Here is a 20,887-nt window from a genome sequence, read left to right on the forward strand (position 1 = left end):
TTAGATCCGTAGTAAGGAGCAGAACTTGAAAAGACAGTTTTTTTCACACAACCTCTTAATTGTACAGGATCCCGTTTCTGAGTGCAGACTGGTAGCGACCTGTGTTTTTCAAACTTGGGTCGGCCTGAGTCTAGGTCTGTGTGCCCTAGCAGCTCTCCAGGAGAAAGTCTGTACCTACCAAAGTTTGAGAACCACTGCTCTAAATCGTGGTGAGTGATCTAGAGGAGGAGAGTATGCCTAGAGCAGGTTGCTCCTGGAACGAGACTTGGAGACTTTTGGCCTATTCTGTGTGATATGTGGGGGGTCTTGCCTGTATAAGGTGAGTGAAGAGGCAGGGAATGTGCCTGTGTTCATTGCAGGGGTCATAGGTATGTCAAGAGACAACAGTGCTTTATAGGAGGAGGCTGGGAGGTTATGGGAACACAAGTTAGCACGTTGTCTATGCTTGGAGTGGTGAGGTTATAGGGTCTCTCTGACCTAGTCGTGGAAATGAGAGCTCAGGCGGCCAGAACACTTAAGAAGAAGGTGTGCGGGTGGCAAGCAGTTGAGGCGAGAATTTAATGCCCAACACCTTATGTCCAAATTCCCATTTACAAACATCTTGCCAGGTTACTGGCAGGCACCTCCCTTCTTTCCCTTTCTCATCCTAACAAGTGCAAGAGCCCGGAGGAAATCCATGACAGAGGCTGAATCATTGCTGACTAGCATCAGGAAAGGAGACAGTGATGAAAGGGACTTAGAAGAGAAAGCTGGGTTTTTTTTTTGGGGGGGGGGGGGTGGTGGCGGAGGGAGGCTTCAAAATGATTGACGAATGAGAATAATATGAAATAGAATGATGGAAGGTTGGGAGTGCCGGTCTTTGTTGCGTTTGTTTCTTTCTGTCTTCCTATAGTTCCCAGAAAAGTAGAACTCCCCACACCTTCCAATTGCAAATTCCACCCCCTTGCCTTTGGGGCTCAGGCACACGTGGGGGGGTATACACCTATTTAGGGTGCTGGCTACACCCTCTAGAGCCTGCCTAAGGGGCTGGGTGGATCCTGCCTTTAAAGCTGGCAGGCTCTAGACCGCAGATGCTGAGAATTTATTGTGGGAAGCATTACCAATTGAACAGTTGCTGAAAGAGATTGTGTAGATGCAGACAAACCACACCTCTGGCGCTGACTCAGTGATGTCTTTTACGTTTATGCCCTTGAGTTTATGACGCTAACTGGCTAAACTTTTTTGGGATGAATTAATTAATTTTATTAATCTTTCTATTTTATTCCCTCTAGCGTCCACCGTTCTTTATAGTTTAAGGTGGAGGTTCATTCACTGAGTATTTTCTTGACCATGACTCACCTTGCAGCAACTCACCTACTTGTTTCCCATTTAATTACATTATACAATACTGAGTTGCCAAAATGTAATGTTATTATACTTTTAAGTGTCCAGAATCTTGGGGTAAAAAACTGTGATCCCATCAAAGCAGGACTCTTCCAATACATAAATCTAGTTGGATGAGACCTTTTGAAAAGAGGCCACTTAGCTTAGTTTAATTAATTATTGGTAAAATTTCAAGTTATCCTTGTTTAGCTAGTTAGGTAAGTTGCACATCTGTCCCTTTATAAGTTGCAAAATGTGAATGTCCCATGGATGTTTCACAATTCAGCTTTTTAGACACAATGTTTTGTTCTTTTTGAAATGTGCTTTTGTTCCTTTAATTTCTGACCTGGAAATGGAATGTATTTTAGAATTTTGTTGTTGAATTTATCATTTGAACATCAGAATACCTCCACTCCCCTGTGGAAACAAGAGTTCTAAATGACGGTTATTCACAGCCCAGCTTTAAGGATGCTGCAGAAAAAAATTTGTACAAATAGCACTTAAACTCCATCAAGAATTAAAGCCAACAACATTTCTCTGAGAAAATGTGTTAGAGCCTTCAGTGGGAGCTTCTTTCCCACTGAGGTGTGCCAATGGGCATGGGCACTGTCTAGAATTATCCTGGCCCCTAAGGGTAGAGCAGGCTTCCCAAGGGGATTGGGAGGCGGAGTGCTGTGGGAAGACAAGAGCTGGGGGAATGGTAGGCTCCAGTGGAAAGGATATACGTGGAGGTGAGGTGGTGTGGGGGGCAAGTGGGCTGTATGCTGGGGAGGAGGGTGCACTAAGGAGGCAGGGGGCTAACATGTACAGAAGGTAGGGGTGGGGAATGGAGGGGCAAAGGATGTTTTCGGGGGCTGTGATGCTATAAGGAAGGTGAGCCTGGGTGGAGAGATGATCCAAATATGAGGGATATTCACTGGGCTTGCTGTCTGTGTTGGGAAGTCCTAGAATCACATGATCATGAATGGTAGGAAACTTTTCCTCTCGGGACATCTAATTACTACCCAGTTTGTCTTTTGTTTTATTTTTACATTGTCCTTAGGAGTGGGGTGAGATGTCCCCTAAGGGCACATGACATTTATCTTTTGAGCTGTGTCTTAAATAATTTGTAGATTACTGGTCCGTGGGGAACTTAAAGTAGTCATAGTCAGCCTCTCTTGCATACTGACATAGGGTCAGGTGTAATCTCCAGGTCACTGGCAGGGGCCTATGTTAAAGAGTTTATAGAGAAGTTATGCAGTGATGATAATTATCTAACGGCTCTAACTTTGTGCTCTTTTACACTATCTCTTTGATTAAACATATTTATTGACCATTATCTGCCAAGCAATATATTCCTCTCCAGGGATAGGAAAGTGAAAATATATTCCTGGATCTTAGGAATCTTGCAGTTTAGGGACCTAATGATGATTACAAGTATACAAATAAATAAATGGATCAAGTCCACTGATTTTTGTAGTTCCTTCCTATTCTCTGAACATCACAGCAGACGTTCGTGTTCATTAATTCATTTGTGAAATTGAACATTAGCAGCCCTGGGATTGTCATGTTTTTTGACAAAGTATTAACATTCTTTAGGCTTGCAGGTTTTTCACTGGTATTGTGAAAGTTTTAGACTATGTGGCCACTCCTGTGTCCCACCCACAGTGCTCTGAAATTCTCTGTGATCACTTCTTATTGAAAATATCATAAAATAATGTTAACTAAGGTTTCTTCACAATATCACTGTGAAGCTTATTATTTCCACTACGTTGGCCAAATTTTCATTTCAAAGGGTTTTCGTTCTTTATTTAACATCAGGTTCCTTCTTTGATTACATAAACATTACTACTTGGGAAATAAAAGGCAGTTTTCAAAGTACTAAAGAGTGACATCTTCCATCTCAATGGTGGTAATAGAATCAATCGACATGAGATGTTTGGGCTGTCATTTATATATACATACTAGCAATTATGGCTTTAATTCTTAACAGCATGTTCCTCCAAATAACCTAGTCTCATAAGACTCATTCAGCAGATTTTTTTTTTTTTTTTATTATTCCTGAGACAGTGTCTCGCTCTGTCACCCAGGTTGGGGTGCAGTGGCGCGATCTCCACTCACTGCAAGCTCCGCCTCCCAGGTTCATGCCATTCTCCTGCCTCAGCCACCCAAGTAGCTGGGACTACAAGGGGCTGCCACCACACCTGGCTAATTTTTTTTTTTTTATTTTTAGTAGAGACGAGGTTTCACTGTGTTAGCCAGGATGGTCTCGATCTCCTGACCTCGTGATCTCTCTGCCTTGGCCTCCCAAAGTGCTGGGATAACAGGCGTGAACCACCACGCCTGGTCTCAACAGATGTTTTAAAAGTACTATATTTTAACGGCCAGATGTGGTGGCTCACACCTGTAATCTGAGCACTTTGGGAGGCCGAGGCAGGTGGATCACAAGGTCGGGAGTTCAAGACCAGCCTGGCCAAGATGGTGAAACCGCGTCTCTACTAAAAATACAAAAATTAGCCAGGTGTGGTGGCGGGCGCCTGCAGTCCCAGCTACTTGGGAGGCTGAGGCAGAGTATTGCTTGAACCTGGGAGGCAGAGCTTGCAGTGAGCCGAGGTCATACCACTGCACTTCAGCCTGACTGACAGAGTGAGACTCCGTCTCAAAAAAAAATAAAAAAAAAAGTGCTGTATTTTTTCAAATATAACTTCTGAGTTATTTGTTAAAGATAAGTGCAATATAGCTAAGATGTTTTTAGAGTAAGTAACTGTTTACAGTGTTCTCCCATAATTCTTTTTTTAGTTTCAACTCTTCCTTTCCATTTTCAACTTTATTGGTCTTTTCATCTTTTTTGTCACATCTCATCCTTTCTACCCTCCTTTTGTCCCTTCTCTTCCTTCTTTTTTCTTTTATGCTTCGCTTCTCTTCCTTCCCGTTATGTTTTTCTCTTCACCTGCCTTCTCTTTTTATCTATCCCTTCTCATTCCTTCTGATTTACTTTTTTACCTGTTCATCTTTCTTCTTTCTTATCTCCCATTTCATACTTCTGTTTATTTGTCCATTTCGCCATCTGTTGAACTACCGATTTATTTACATTTTGTTTTGTTTTTTTGAGATGGAGTCTCGCTCTGTTGCCCAGGCTGGAGTGCAGTGGTGCAATCTTGGCCCACCACAACCTCCGCCTCCCGGGTTCAAGCGATTCTCCTGCCTCAACCTCCCAAGTAGCTGGGACTACAGTCATGTGCTACCATGCTTAGCTAATTTTTGTGTTTTTAGTAGAGATGGGGTTTCACTATGTTGGCCTGGCTGGTCTCAAACTCCTGACCTTGTAATCCACCTGCCTCAGCCTCCCAAAGTGCTGGGATTACAGGCGTGAACCACCGTGCCTGGCCTATTTACAGTTCTTTATTTCTGTCAGTCATCTTTATCAGCACAGTTCTCTACTTTGGTATTCTAAAAATCTGTACAATTAAAATTAGAAGCATATCTCGTTTTATTGCGCTTTGCTTTATTGGACTTTGCAGCAGTTGTGTTTTTACTAATTGATGGTTTCTGGCAACACTGCCTCAAGCAAGTCTGTCAGTACCATTTTTCCAATAGCACATGCTCACTTTGTGTCTCTGTGTCACATTTTGGTAATTCTCACAGTATTTCAAACTTCTTCATTTTTATAATATCATTTTGGTGATCATTGATCTCTGATGCTACTCTTGTAATTTTCTGGGGGTGCTGCAAATCATGTGCACATATGACAGTGAACTTAGTCTATAAACGTTGTGTGTGTTCTGACTGCTCCACCGACCAGCCGTTCCCCTATGTCTTTCCCTCTGCTTGGGCACAATATTGAAATTAGGCCACTTAATAACTCTACCAGGGCCTTTAAATGTTCAAGAGAATGGAAGAGTTGCATGCCCTCTTTTTAAATCAAAAGCTAGAAATGATTAAGCCCAGTGAGGAAGTCATGTTGAAAGCTGAGATAGGCTAAAAGCTAGACCTCTTGTACTAGACAATTATCCAAATTGTGAAAGCAAAGGAAAAGTTGTTGAAGGAAATTAAAAGTGCTACTGCAGTAAACACACACATGAGGAGTGAGTAAAATAGCATTATTGCTGACAGGGAGAAAGTCATATTGGTCTAGAGTTCAAGGCTGTTCAATCTGTGGCCTGCAGGCCGTAGGCAGTCTAGGACGGTTTTGAATGTAAACTTTCTTAAAAGATTATGCGATTTGTATTGCAATTTTTTGTTTTGTTTTCTTTTTAGCTTGTTGGCTATTGTTGTTAGTGTATTTTATGGGTAGCCCAAGACAATGCATCTTTCAGTATGGCCCAGGGAAGCCAAAAGATTAGACACCCCTGGATAGATCAATCCAGCCACAACATTCTCGGTCGAAGTCTAATCCAGAGCAAGACCTTAACTGTCTTCAATTCTGTGAAGGCTGAGAGAGATGAGGAAGCTGCAGGAGAAAGGTATGAAACTAGCAGAGGTTGGTTCCTGAGGTTTAAGGAAAGAAGCTGTCTCCAAAATGTAAATGTGCAAAGTGAAGCAGCAAGTGATGATGGAGAAGCTGAAGCAAGTTATCCAGAAAATCTAGCTAAGATAATTGATGAACAAAGTGACACTAAACAACACATTTTTAATGTAGGCGAAACAGCCTTCTAGTGGAAGAAGATGTCATCTGGTTTTTCAGAGCTAGAGAATGCCTGATTTCAAAGGATAGACTGACTGTCTTTTTTGTGGTTAATGCAGCTGGTGACTTTTAAGTTGAAGCCAGTGCTCATTTACCATCCCAGAATGCCTAAGGTCTTTAAAAATTATTCTAAATCTAGTCTGCCTGTGTTCTATAAATGGAACAACAAAACTCAGATGAGAGCATATCTGTTTACAGCAAGGTCTACTGACTTTTTAAGCCTACTGTTGAGACCTACTCAGAAAAAAAAGATTCCTTTCAAAATATTACTGCTTATAGACAGTGCACCTGGTCACCTAAGAGATCTGATGGAGATTAATGTTGTTTTCATGCCTTCTAACACAACATTTGTTCTGTAGCACATGGATCAAGAAGTGACTTTGACTTTTAAGTTTTATTATTTAAAAAGACATTTCATAAGGCTGTAGCTGCCACAGATAAGTGATTCCTCTAATGAATCTGAGCAAAATAAATAGAAAATCTGGAAAGAATTCCCCATTCTACATGCCGTTAAGAACATTTATGATCCATGGGAGGAGGTCAAAATATGAACATTAACAGCAGCTTGAAAGAAGTTGCTTCTGACTCTTGTAGATGTCTTGGAAAGGTTCAAGACTTGTGGAGGACGTAATTGCAGATATGATGGAAATAGCAAGGGAACTATTAATAGAATTAGAAGAGGAGGCTGATGGTGTGGCTTAGTTTCTTCAGTGTCATGATAGCACTTTAATGGATGTGGCATTGTTTCTCATAGATGAACAAAGAAAGTGGATTCTTGAGATGGAATCTGCTCTCTTGGTGAAGGTGCTGTGAACATTGTTAAAATGACAACAAAGGATTTAGAATATTATAAAAACTTAGTTGGTAAAGCAGCGGCAGGGCTTGCGAAGATTGACTCTAGTTTTGAAAGAAGTTTTACCGTATGTAAAATGCTGTTAAACAACATTGCATGCTACAGAGAAATCGTTTGTGCAAGGAAGAGTCAATCTTTCTGACAAACTTCGTTATTGTCTTATTTTAAGAAATTGCTATAACCACCCTACCCTTCAGCAACCACCACCCTGATCATTCAGCAGCCATCAACATCAAGACAAGCCCCTCCACTGGCAAAAAGATTACAACTTGCTGAAGGCTCAGGTGATAGCATTTTTTTGGCGATAGGTATCTTTTGACTAAGGTTGTTCATTGGTGTTTTAGACATAATGCTATTGCACACTTAATAGGCCACAGTATAATGTAAAGATAACTTATATATGCACTGGGAAACCAAAAAAAATTTGTGTAACTCGTTTTATTGCAATACTCACTTTATTGTGGTGTCTGGAACCCAACCTGTATTATCTTCAACGTATGCCTAGGTATGAAAGTCAAATTGTATTTTCTAATGCAAGGCAAATTTTATTTTCTAGTAGCTAAAATATAAATAAAATTGACAATTACTCTTTAAACATTGTAAGCACAACATTCAACAATATGTTTCTAATATTTTATACTTTTAAAATGTTGTTCCTTTTCTTCACATTGGAACATATGTGCAATGGTCATCTGATCAGGACCAAAGAGTCACTTCTTTTGGCATGTACAGTGAAGTTCATCTTTGCTTTAATTCAAATTATAAACATCCTGCCACTAACTTCAGAATTTTCATTTTTCCAGTTTTCAAAATGTATTATAAGTTCAAATTGCAATAAAATATTCAAATAAGTGTGCAAATACACGGTAAAAAGAAATACAATGATATTATTAAAACTGCATATTGACATGCTGGCAGCCCCATGTACAGTAAAATGAAATACTTAGTAATGATAGATTAAACACTGGAATTATTAAAGTTGTTTTGAGTGTCAATCTCTCATGCAGAAAAGTTCAGGATTTTCAAATGTCGAAAGAACTAACTAGGAGATCACTTATACGTATAATTGAAAATTACAGCATATGGCTACAATTTCTATGTCTGTTAATGTCAGACAAAAACATCAGTCCATATACATTGAAAGAAATATAGAAAGTGCTTTATTGCAGAAGCACTTATTTGTATGATACTAGGCCAATTCATGTCCACTGATATCTCAATATATTATCTGAGAAATCTGTCACTTTTGGTTCATACTCAAAGCCATACTCATAGCTCTGTTATTAACATAAGGTCTTCAAACTTTCTGAAATTCTATATTTTGTTTACGGAGTGACTTCACTCCCATTTAGCATGTTAAATCTTGTATGTGGAAGAATTGGAATAAGTCATTTAGAGGAAAAGAAGAGTGTTAAATCTCTCCAAGGTCACTAGATCCAAAATATGATTCCACAGAAATTTGAAGTGGATCCAAAATACGATTCACCAAAAAGTGGGGCAGGAGCTTGAAATCCTAAGTGTGTGTGTGGATGTATCACACACAGAGAAAATGATTTGATAAAATCATTAATTACTTGAGTTAAAGAAACGAATCATCTTTGATTTTAATGTAACAATGCAGAAATTCCATTGTCTCCCAAATAATTCAGTTTATTTTGTATACATATGAGAAATATTTTTGATTTGTATAGAGGATGGATAAAACTGAAACAAAGAGAAGAAAGGAGAAGAAAGGTTTAGATAACATAATCAATGATGATTCCATGGAAAGGGTGCCAAGGTCTTTTCACTTAAGATATATAGTGTTGTAGCAATTTCTAAATAATGGCCAGAGCTCTTTGGGGAAAGCTTAATTGAGAGACTAAGCGAGGAACCCTGTCTTTGAAATCAATTAGAACTTTGAGCTGCAAAGGAGTGGAAAAAGCAAGATTTACTCATGGACTCATATCCACACCCACAGGTAGACTGTGCAAAGCGATAAGTAAACCAGTGATAGCTGCAATACTATGCGGCCAAGTCGTCTCCTTCTCCCTCACTGTTATGCTGACATAGGCCTTAAGGACAGACGAAAGTGAAATAAATAACTGCCAGGTGCATTTTCTGGTTCAGGTGTGGTTTAAGCAACTGTGACTAGCAGAGTTCTATAAACATCAGCTTTGTCTCAGAACTGCAGTCTTCCAAGTTAGCGCTGCTGTCAGAAGAATTGAGCACAATTGTAGAGAGAGAGAGCTGAGAAACCAGGTTACTATTTGTAGGTAAGCCACAAGTCCTAGAAATCTGTCTGTATAAATCCAGCAGCATTTTACACATTTAAAAGCTATATTTATTTCTTATTTATTAACTTCCGTCTGTGCAAAGTCTCTATAAACAAGTAAGAAGCCAACGAAAAAGGTTATTTCAAAAAGAATAAAAAGTTGAACTAGAGTGGGCTGGTTTTCTAATCAGGTTTGTTGGCAGTTTCTGGGGTAACATAAAGAGAAAAGCACTTTTTTCAGTTGTGATACAGCTGTCTAGCCAGGCTTCATTAAAAGTGAATCCTAAGGGAAATGACTAATAAAGAATTGGTAGGCATTGGGATTATTTTAGATATTCTGATTATTTATATGGCTCTTTAACCACGTGAAAACTAAAATCTTTCCAGGCTAGATATATTATTAATATTTAATATTATTTGGCATTCAAACTAAATAAATTTGTGTCCACTTACACAATTGGCACAAAATTATTTCTGTTTTAAAGCCTCTACTTTATAACAGTCTGAGACTGCTTCCCTGCTACTAAATGTATGTAACAATTTTACTTTTTATGAAAAGCTGTTCCTAACATAACTAAGCAAAATATATTTTCTTAAGACATTTTATTTATAGACTTCCTCACTATTTTCTAGTTGAGGCACACTACCCTTGTTAAATGTATTTGGGAAGCCATTTTAAGAGTTCATATTGGAACATACATTTATGAGTTTTCCTACAGCATTTACTCTGCAAATGTCAGCATGCACCAAGAGTGACTTTATTGCCTTTTAGACTTAGAGGTGGAACAGGAGGGTACATGACACATTCAGCATTTCACTCCATGGGGCTCTTGTTGCCTGTGGTGTTTTTGTCTCAATATGTCTTTGTTATAAATTATACTACATTTCTGAAACTGAGGTTGAAAGAGACTGAACCCTACTTCCTGTGGTGTTCAGGGGATTGTGTATGAGAGTTGTGAAGTGAGGAGGAGGAGGAAGAGGAGGAACATCAAGGTGAATAAGTAAGGGGTAGGTCAATAGATCTCTAGTTATTTCTCCTTTATAATTATACCGTGAGGGCAGAACTGAATTTACTTGTAATGTAAGAGAATAGGTCTTATCCAAGACAGTGATGATACCCAAAATATGAAATAACTAACATGATGGGGCCACTGGTAAATTAGAATATACCGACTCAGTGGCCTTTAAGCAGCCTTTATTTTACTGAAGGGGGTACAGGAAATAGCACATAAATAAATAAATATTTTATTTCACATAATAAGTGTTATAAGTTAAAGCAGGGTAAAACGATTAAGTATGGCAGAGAGGGTGGGTTCTTTCTACAATGGGTAGTCTGGAAGACCTCTCAGAGAAGGTGGCATATGGGTAAGATAGAAATGAAAAAAAAAGGAGCATTCCAGGCAGATGGAACAGCTGGTGCAAAGATCCTAAATTGGAAATTAACTCAGGATGTTAGGTGTAAAGAAAGAAAACCTGTTGCGTATCCGGGGAAGATGTCCACAAACCAACTGGATATGTGAGTCTAGAGGAGAAGGGAGCAGTGAAGTCTGGAGGTTTGCAAGTCATTCATGGATATAAGGCTGGACGGGATTATTCTGGGAGAGTAATGAGAGAAGAGCTAAGAGAGATGGCAACTCCCAAGTCGAAACCCTGATAACAGGAAATCAATAGCTTTGATGACACTTGAGGAAAATTCTTAGTCTTCTGCATATCTCAGCAATGATTTTCAGATACCATTGGCACTAACAGTAGTCACTATTGAAAAGTCATTTCCGGCCGGGCGCAGTGGTTCACGCCTGTAATACCAGCACTTTGGGAGGCCGAAGCGGGCGGATCACGAGGTCAGGAGATCGAGACCATCCTGGCTAACATGGTGAAACCCCGTCTCTACTAAAAATACAAAAAAACTTAGCTGGGCGTGGTGGCGGGCGCCTGTATTCCCAGCTGCTTGGGAGGCAGAGGCAGGAGAATGGCGTGAACCCGGGAGGCGGAGCTTGCAGTGAGCCGAGATCGCGCCACTGCACTCCAGCCTGGGCGGCAGAGCGAGACTCCATCTCAAAAAAAAAAAAAAAAGAAGAAAAGAAAAGTCATTTCCCCCACCTATCCGACATTTTCAAGAAAAGGAGGTCCTCATCCTGTTGTAAGTTTTGCCTACCTTTACAGTAGAGTGAGGGATGCATTCTTTTTGGAAAAAGAATCTAGATTCATATTTGGATGACTTATTGGATGAACTTAAGCCTTACACTATTGTGTTATATCAAGTTGTAAAATATAGACTTCAGCTTCCCAGGGACTGCTCTGAAATATATAGTTACTTCAATTTCACCTTATTGATATACGAAACATACATAACCATAATTTATTTAAACACCCAATTCATCTTTCCTTGCTATTGAAATAAGTTTATATAATAACTGATACCAGAAACACCGGAAAAAATGAGTCATGCTTTATAGCTAATTTGTATCACTACTTGTGTAGAAAACACAAGTCGGTAATTTATCTTGTTATGATTAATGAAAATGCCCAGAAACTGTTTGCTGAATGACTTTAACATAATAAAACAATGAAAAATGCAAATTTTATGGAGAATCCCCAAAGACACTTGATACCACCTTTGTTCTTCTGACAAAGTTCTCATTTGAAATTAATATTTATGTTTTTGATATAGATCTATCTATTTACCTAATCACCTTTACAGTACTCACTGCATTTCTGGTTATTCTTTCTGAAGCCCTTTATAAATGGGTAATATTTTATATTACCAAAAACCTAACCTCGATTTAACATAAGCAAATGTATGTTCAAATATTAACAATTTCTGTATGGGTATTAAAATTCCTTCCCCCCACCGCCCCCCACGCCCCACCGCCCCCCCCGCCCCACTGCCCCTCCCCCCGACCCAGACGCAGTCTCATTCTGTCACCCAGGCTGGAGTGCAATAGCGTGATCTCAGCTCACTGCAACCTCCGCCTCCCAGGTTCAAGCCATTCTCCCTTCTGCAGTCTCCTGAATAGCCGGGATTACAGGCACCCGCCACCATATCCGGCTAATTTTTGTATTTTTAATAAACACTGGGTTTCGCCGTGTTGGCCAGGCTGGCGCCCAACTCACCTTGTGATCCGCCCGCCTCGGCCTCGCAAAGTGCTGGGATTACCGGCATGAGCCACTGCGCCCGGCCATAAGTATTATGATTTTTTTAAAAATTTATTTTTTAACAGTCTCGTTTATACTTTAGTCAACTCTCACTCTGTTGCCTTCAGTTATTAAGGCAGTATATCATGAGCTTATTTAACAATTATGTACTTACTGAGCATTTAGAATTGTGCTAAACAGACATAATCCCTGCTGTCATAGAGCTCACAATCTAGTGGAGAGGGTAGAGTATGATGCATTTAAATAATGCATGAGAAGGGATAACATGTATTGGGAATTACTGTGGGAGCTCCTTTCACTGACTGTTGTACTAGCCCCCGAGAGTTAGGCATGACATTCTGTGTCGGTGAGCTACTTACTAAGCCCTAATTAGGTACATCTAGTTATTTTATTTTTTTTCCTTTATGGGTCAGTACCCATATGACTTTAGGTTGGATATTCTGTACTTGTTCATGTGTTGCTCTGTAAGAATTATTAAACTTAGATATGCAGGGTTTTGAATCACTCATTGCAGCCAACAATCTGTGAATGAGAAAAGAAGTGGTTATTGTAAACTCAAAAATAACTGTTGAGGTACTTCTTTTAAAAAAATCTTTCCCCATTGCAAAATAATACATATTCATTGTATTATTAATGATTTAACATTGTATTGTATATATAATGATTTAACAAATGTTAAATACAGAAAAGTGAAAAGAAGCTTCAGAAAACCACCTGTAGAACCACTACTCGAAGAAAACCACCCTCATTATATGTGCGTGTGTGTGTGTGTGTTTTCCTTTTGTTTTTGGGTATATTTTCTCCAATTATAATTGTGCTCTTACATAGTTTTGTAGCCTGCTCGTTAGCTACATAACATTGTAACAAGCTTTTCTGCATGCTATTAAAACCACTGGAGGCAGCTTTTAACATTCTTGTTTTTGCATTTGAATAGTGATGTTGATAATGTTGCTTAGTTAACTTAGAAAAAAAAATGAAGCTGGAGATTCTGGGTTGGTAAACACATTGACTTGCTGAGAGGGGGATGTGCTTAGAGAAGGCATGAAAGCTCTCCACTCCCTCTATACTCTTATACCTTGTCCTATACCTTTGGTTCTCCCTGAGTTGTATCCTTTATTGTATACCATTAAAAAAATTGTCAAGCTGTTTCTAAAACATATATGGAAATGCAAAGGGACTAGAATATCCTAAAGAATCTTGTAAGAGAAGTACAAAGTGGAGAACTTACATTGAGTAACTCTAAGACTAACTGTTAAGCTGTAGTAACCAAGACTGTGTGATACTGACGTATGTATCAACAAAGAGATCTATGGAACAGAAGAAAGAACCCAGCAATAGACCCTCCTTATATAGTTATGTCACATTCAACCAAGGCATGAATCAACTCAATCGGAAATAGAATGTCTTTTCAGTAAATAGCCCTGTAACAACTGTATTGTGTGTGTGTGTGTATAAATATATGTACATAATCGTATCACACACCATATACAAAAATTAATTTTAGATGATTCAAAGACCTAACATTTAAAATCTAAAACTATAAAGCTGCATAAGGAAAATGTTTCATCAAAATATAAAACTCTGTTCTGTACATGTTTGTGGCATGTTAACCACAGACTTCCGTGAGCCTTGACTCATTGCTCTGCTTATCCCTGACCCTATCCAGGACTTGAGGGTATTGTGGTGGTTCACGTTATGGTTTCGAACTCATGACCTCAGATGATCTGCTTGCCTCGGCCTCCCAAAGTGCTGGGATTACAGGTGTGAGGCACCATACCAGGCCATGGGTATTGTGTTTTTTTCAAATTTATTTTTTAGTAGTCTCTAGTTTATACTTTAATCAACTCTCACTCTGTTACCTTCAGTTATTAAGGCAGTATTTCATTATTAATTTGAGATGAATTTGAGCAAATCTTTCTTAAGATGAGAGTTTAATATTTCATTCTTTATACTGCATCAAAATGTCCCAGTATAGAAGTGGCCTGGTCTGGGCACAGTTGCTCATACCTGTAATCCCAGCACTTTCGGAGGCCGAGATGAGTGGATTACTTGAGCATAGGAGTTTGAGACCAGCCTAGCCAACATGGCAAAACCCTGGCTCTACCAACAATACAAAAAAATTAGCCAGGAGTGGTGGGGCATGCCTGTGGTCCCAGCTACTCAGGGAGTTGAGGTGGGAGGATCACTTGAGCCTGGGAGGTGGAGGTTGCAGTGAGCCAAGGTGGTGCCACTGCTGACAGAGGGAGACCTTACCTCCAAAACAAACAAAAAAGAAGTGGTCTCATAAAATGAGAGGAATGGTCCATGATGTGGTCTCTTGGGTTCTTTCTGGCCCTAAATGTCATTTCAGTTTAAAAAATGATGGAAGAAGCAATGAATCCCAGGTAAAATGACCCCAAAACTAGTTGGAGTGTTTCCAGACAGAAAGGTCCGGCTGCTTGTTCTCACTGTCCAGTAACGAGATGCAGACAGACTGGGAAAGAAGGGAGTTTATTTCTGCAACCGGTTACAGGGAAAAGGCCTGAGTAACTCACCAGACCAACTCCAAGTTACAAGTTTTTTTCTCGTGCTTAGGTACATTTTAAGCTCCATGCCTACTTGTGGGAGTGTACCTACAAGCCGGAGTGTTTCATTCAATCTGTATCTACTCTTTAACTAGAGTCTGTAGTCTGGAAAGTTTTCTCTAGAGTCTTGGAAAGTTTCTTAAGTGGGCCCTGGTACAAGGTAGTATAGGAATGCCTTTATTATTCAATCAGACGTTAGGGTCTAAGAAAAGCCAGGTGGGGTCATAATGGATTTGTTTTCATATTCCAGCCCTTGTACTCCAGTTTCTCCAGTTCTTTAATGTTTAACTTATACACACATCAGAGTTATAATAGAGGGTTAGTAGAAACTGACTCTTCTGGTGGCTAATGGGAACCTGGCCTGCCACTGAAGGCCACAGGTTTTGACAGGCTATAGGTCTATTCAGATTATATGACCAGTCTGGGCTGAGCACAGTGGGTCACAGGAGGAGGAGAACAAAAGGAGAAGGTGAAGTCCAGCCTTTGAGCAGCATCAGGGTATAGTTGGAGTGATCCAAGGCACACCCTAAAAACAGTGAGGGAAGTAACCCTTGCTGAGGAAGCTAGGACTGTGGGAAGGACACTAGGTGGCAGTTAACAGACCTGAGTTCTTACCCAGGATGTGACTTTCAGTATGTGGCCCGTGGTGGACATTTGCTTCTTCCGTAAAATGAGAGGCTAGCGGATCAGCAAGTGTTTCTTCTTTTTAAAAAACCTGTCATTGGCCAGGCACGGAACCTCACGCCTCTAATCCTAGGACTTTGGGAGGCTGAGGCAGGCAGATTTCCTGAGCTCAAAAGTTTAAGATTGGCCTGGGCAACATGGTGAAACCCCATCTCTACTGAAATACAAAAAAAAAAAAAAAAAAAAAAAATTAGCCGGGCGTGGCCGCGCACCCCTGTAGTCCCCGCTACTCGGGGGGGTAAAGGGGGGGAAAAGCTTTTGAACCGGGGAGGGGGAGGTTGCAGTGAGCTGAGATCGCGCCATTGCACTCTAGGCTGGGTGACAGAGTGAGACTCCATCTCAAAAAAAAAAAAAAAGAAAAGAAAAAAAAAAAAAACCCACCTGCCATCTTGTTTTCATTAATTAAATACTTTTGATTAGTGCAAAAAATAAAGCTGAAGTTCGAAGGCTGATTCTGGAGAAACTGGGAAGAAGAGTAGGAGGCAAGTTCTTGTCACTCTGGTGTGGGAAACCACAACACACGTCACTGCTGAGCAAGCTTATGAACCTCACAGATCTTTTGAGCAGGCAAAACAAATACTATTTTGGAATTCTGATGTGAAGAATGTCTCAGAAATCCAACTGGTTATCCTATAGGACTCTCTCCAAAAATGTGTCCTCTGCTAAATTATGTGCATAAAGAGGGGTTTCAGTTAAAAACAACACAACAATAAAAAAAAAATAGAGGTACCAATTCTATTTTTATGCACCTTTACTAATTAAATAAAACTCCATCTTAGGTTATTACCTAACAGTTTTTAGCAGTTTTTATGGCAGATGTACACTTGAGGGCCTTCATCTCATTTAGCCCACATAGAAACCCTTCGGGGTCAGTACTGTTATTTTACCCTTTTTCCTGGTGAGTAACATGAGGCTTAAAGCCCTTAAATAACATGACTGAGGTCTTACAACCAGTAAGTTTCAGAGTAGAGGTCAAAACCTGTGCCGTCTTACCAACTATGCCACTGAGCCAACCTGTGATTTTTGTCATTTGGTCCTTAATAATTCTACTTCTCCACTTCATAAAATTGAAGACTACCCTTAGTGCGTCTCCTAGTGTTCTCTTTGGACTAAATGTTCCAATTTTTCAACTATTTTTCATGACATAATGGGCTCCAAACCCTGCCTAAACTTGTGTGAATGTAGTTAATTTTTGATATAAATTAAAACCTCCAAATTTGTTGCAGTTGAACTTAATAATGTTCATGTTGATTTATTATTTTGCCACTTTGTCACTATTTTGAATGTCTATTTTGGTATCTAGCATATATGTTTTTTGTTGATTTTTGCAGAAATTTTAGAGAATATGTCTCTATTTACTCATCCAAATGATTACTGATCAGGGCCAGAACAAGAATACAGCACTTTGGTATGGCACAAGACACAACTTTATCAGGATAGCCTTATAGTTTAGATGTTGGTAAAAATAATAATTTAATTTTATTTACATTTTTAAGCCATGTATAATCCTTTGGAATTTGAGCATTCAGTATAAGCTCTCTCTGTAAATGGTTTTTTTTAAATGAATTTGTTTACAGGAAGTATTCAATAAATGCTTCCAAATTACATTGAATAATTGTGTTTTAATGTCATTAACATATATTGGGTGTTTTTTTCCCCTGATATCTAAAATTCCTATAGTTTAGATCTAAGAAGGCAAATAGCAGCCAATAGAAACAAGCCCTGGAATCATATTGGTATGAAAGTGATATTGCTGTCCCCTCCCTCCAGTTAAAGTAAATTGAGGAAATTAAAGAATTATTAGGTATTGAGCAAATGGGATTCCTGTTTGAGGTTTAGAAAATGAATTGGAAGTATGTTTGTTGTTTTTATGAGTTTGATAAGATGGGTGATTCTACTGGTAATGCACCTGTGGAGATGTTTGCATCCAACACCCTGTGACTGAGTGCGTCATGTGTTTATATGTTCTGTGACCTGCTGAGTATCATACTGTGAGGATGACTGTAATCCGCACTATTGGGCCATGTTGTTATAAGTGTTATTATGAAGCCAGCTTAGAATCTTTTAATGAGTTTGGATGTCAACATGAGATATCAAATTGCACTTGACAGCTTGAATATTATAGTCAATTTTTAATTTAATAGAAACTTCTTTCATGTTTTAATTGTCATCTTAAATTTCTGGTAATCAAATGAGAAGAAAAACACAATCTTAGCTGAAGAAAGAAAAGATATATGATTTTCAACTGTTGTGGACCATGGATAATGATAATCATGAATAATGATTCAGAGATGTTCTGAAACAATCCTTTATGAAACATTTTCTTACATTATGTAGATATTCATTTTGATATATATCATAAAGTCAATTACCAAAAGAAATGACGAATTCAAGAATTTTTTCCCTCAATATATGAGAGTTTGCAAAGTATTTCTTAATAAAATTGCTTAATATTGAAGTTACATCAGGTAACTAGTTTAACAATATCATATAAACTACAAAAATCAATCATTTCTAAATGGTAAATTTACTTGTTAATTTAAGCTTATTTTAAAATTGTGAAGATTTCAAAATAAAAGCATTTTTGTATGCATTTGTATCAGCTGCCTAGTGCAGCTGTAACAAAATACCAAAAATATGGGCTTAAAACAGCTGAATTGATTCTGTTATGCTTCTGAAGTCTAGATGTTTGGAATCGGGATGTCAGCAGGGCCATGCTCTCTTTGAAGTACTCTAGGGGAGAATCTGTTCCATGCATTTCTCTTATCTCTGCTCTTGTAGGCAATTCTTGGCATTCCAGTCTCTGCCTCTGTAGTCACATGCAGTTCTCCCTTTGTGTCTGTCTCTGTGTCCCCTCTCTCCTTATAGACACGAGTCATATAGTCATATTGGATTAGGACCAGCTTGGGTCTAATATGACCTCATCTTAACTTGATTACATCTGCAAAGACCCTATTTCCATGTAAGGTCACATTCACTGGTACTGCAGGTTAGGACTTTAACATATCCTGTTGGAGGATGTAGTGCAACTCATAAAGCATTCAATAGTTGGAGAAAAACAGTTTAAGAGAGAGACTGGAAAATGGACTGCAGCGATGTTAGCACCTGTGATATTTTTTATATTTGTTTCAGTCAAAATTCTGACTTTGGATTATTGGCTTGCACATTAGGTAATTATAGCCTCAGACTTTTGATTTAAGAAAGTTGTAATTTCTCTTTGGAACATTTTCCCACTGACCTATTAGATCAGAAGCCTTTTCAATGAATTCTCTCAGATCAGAAACTAGGAACAAACTGAGACTGGGTTTGGTTGTTTTATACTGCAGATGATTAAATAGTTACAAATTGTACGATATTGCCAATGGTATGAAAAAAAATCTCTTTTCAAATCTTAAAATCTCTTATCAAATTTATCACATATTTGTAGTAATTATACTGTAGCAGATTGTGAACATGTAAAATATCATCATCATCATAATAAGGTTGAAGTGCATTACCTTATTTATTCCTTAAAATAACCCAAGGAGATAAAAACTGTTGTTATTCTTCTTTCTACATCTGCCCCAACTGAGGCTTGTGGACATGTGTAACTTGTTCAAGAGCTTCATAGTAATTGATGAAGCAGAATTTTAACCTGGCAATTTGACCCTACAGATGAACAATTATCTTGTGTGCTATAGGTTGTTTTTTTTTTTTTTTTTTTTTTTTTCTATCTAATGCTCATGACATTGCTCATCAGTAAGATTTTTTTCATTAAACTTTTTATTTTGAGATAATTGTGGTTTCACATACAGTTGAGAGCAATAATCCAGAGAGATTCCTTCTATCCTTTACCCAGTTTCCCCCAGTGTTGCTGTCTTGCAAAACTATAATACTGTGTCTAACAAGTATGCTGATATTGATACTGTCAAGATACAGAATATTTCTATAACTATAAAAATTCCTCTGATTGCCTTTTTATAGCCACATCTACCTCTCCCACTGTCATTTTAAGAGTGCAGCATCTAAACAAATGAAATTATTCAGCATGTATACTTTGGAGACTGGTGTTTTTTCATTCAGCATAATTCTCTGGAGATTCATCCAGGTTGTTGCATGCATCAGTAGGCCACTTATTTTACTACCAAGTAGTATTCCACAGTATGGGTGTACCATAGTTTAATATTCACCTGTTGAAAGACGTTTGGGTTGTTTCCATTGTTAGGCTATTATGAATAGAGCTGCTATAAATATTTGTGTACAGGATAAGTTTCAATTTTTCTTGGATAAATCACCAAAGTGCAGTTGTTGCATTGTATGTTAGTTGCATGTATCATTTTATAAATGAAACTGCCAAACTGTTTTTCCAGAGGAGCCCATGAATTGAAATCAATTTTTATGACTTATTGTATATCCTTTGTATTTATAGAATTTCATTGGAATTTCTACTTGCTACAAATGACCCTAAAGCTCAATATCAAATGCAATTTTTAATTTATTTTGAGGCATGGATTTGTAAGGCCACTTTTTTTCTGGAATGAGTCATTTAACTGTTAGATAAGCCTAATGGTCTGCTCAGCTTACATGGCATAGTGATATCTTTTTTTTTTTTTTTCTTTGCTCATTAACTCTACTGTATATGATAAAAGAATGTACTTCCTAGGAGCTTTTAATAGTTATTAATAAAATAATGCCTTATTTTTTATGTATGTATTTAAAGGCACACCTAATTAATTCTGTCCTCAAATAAAGCCCTCCAAATTTTCAGGGATTGAACTGTTGAGAGTGCTTTATTAAGTCTATAACTAAATGCAGGTGATATTTTATTGCAATACTCACTATGCAAGTGCCATTACCTTGTAGTTCTCTGATAAAATTTGTTTATAGATGGTTCCTTCACAAGTATTCCATGCAAATAGCTCTTGTGATAAATATCTCTGGACATTGGCTAGAACATAGCCTCTCTACCAGAACAATATCAAGTATATTTAGTAGTAATCTTAAGTCTTGTACATAATATTATAACCTCATTGTTCATTCTGTTGTATTTTTTATGTAATATAGTTTTCTGTGTGGTATCTGGCTATTGATTAGTCCTACAATTGTAATTAATTATAAATAAGTTTCACTTCTTATTTCCATTTTTTTCTTCAGATTAATTTATCTGTCTTCATGGTTTTATTTGGTTTTCATGGTCCTTTCGAGGTCTGTGATTTCAGAGTTTATACAGTTCCAGAAAGAATTTTTTACAGTTGCAAAATATTTATTTGCATAGGTATAGCTCAGAAATAAGTAGTATTTTAAAAGTACTTTATGCATTTTAACTTCCAAATAGGTAACAGGTGTTTAACATCACATATATAGGAATTCAG

The 20,887-nt window shown here is 38.2% G+C and overlaps 1 protein-coding gene across 1 annotated transcript in view; it reads left to right on the top strand.

The window, feature by feature from the left end:
- The window catches only part of LOC116275296 (protein FAM83B), a 96,391-nt gene that overhangs the window by 735 nt on the left and 74,769 nt on the right, over nucleotides 1–20,887 (top strand). The gene's annotated exons all lie outside the window — the stretch shown is intronic.

The sequence above is a fragment of the Papio anubis genome, chromosome 6 (genome assembly GCF_008728515.1).
Source record: "Papio anubis isolate 15944 chromosome 6, Panubis1.0, whole genome shotgun sequence".
Taxonomy (NCBI): Eukaryota; Metazoa; Chordata; class Mammalia; order Primates; family Cercopithecidae; genus Papio; species Papio anubis.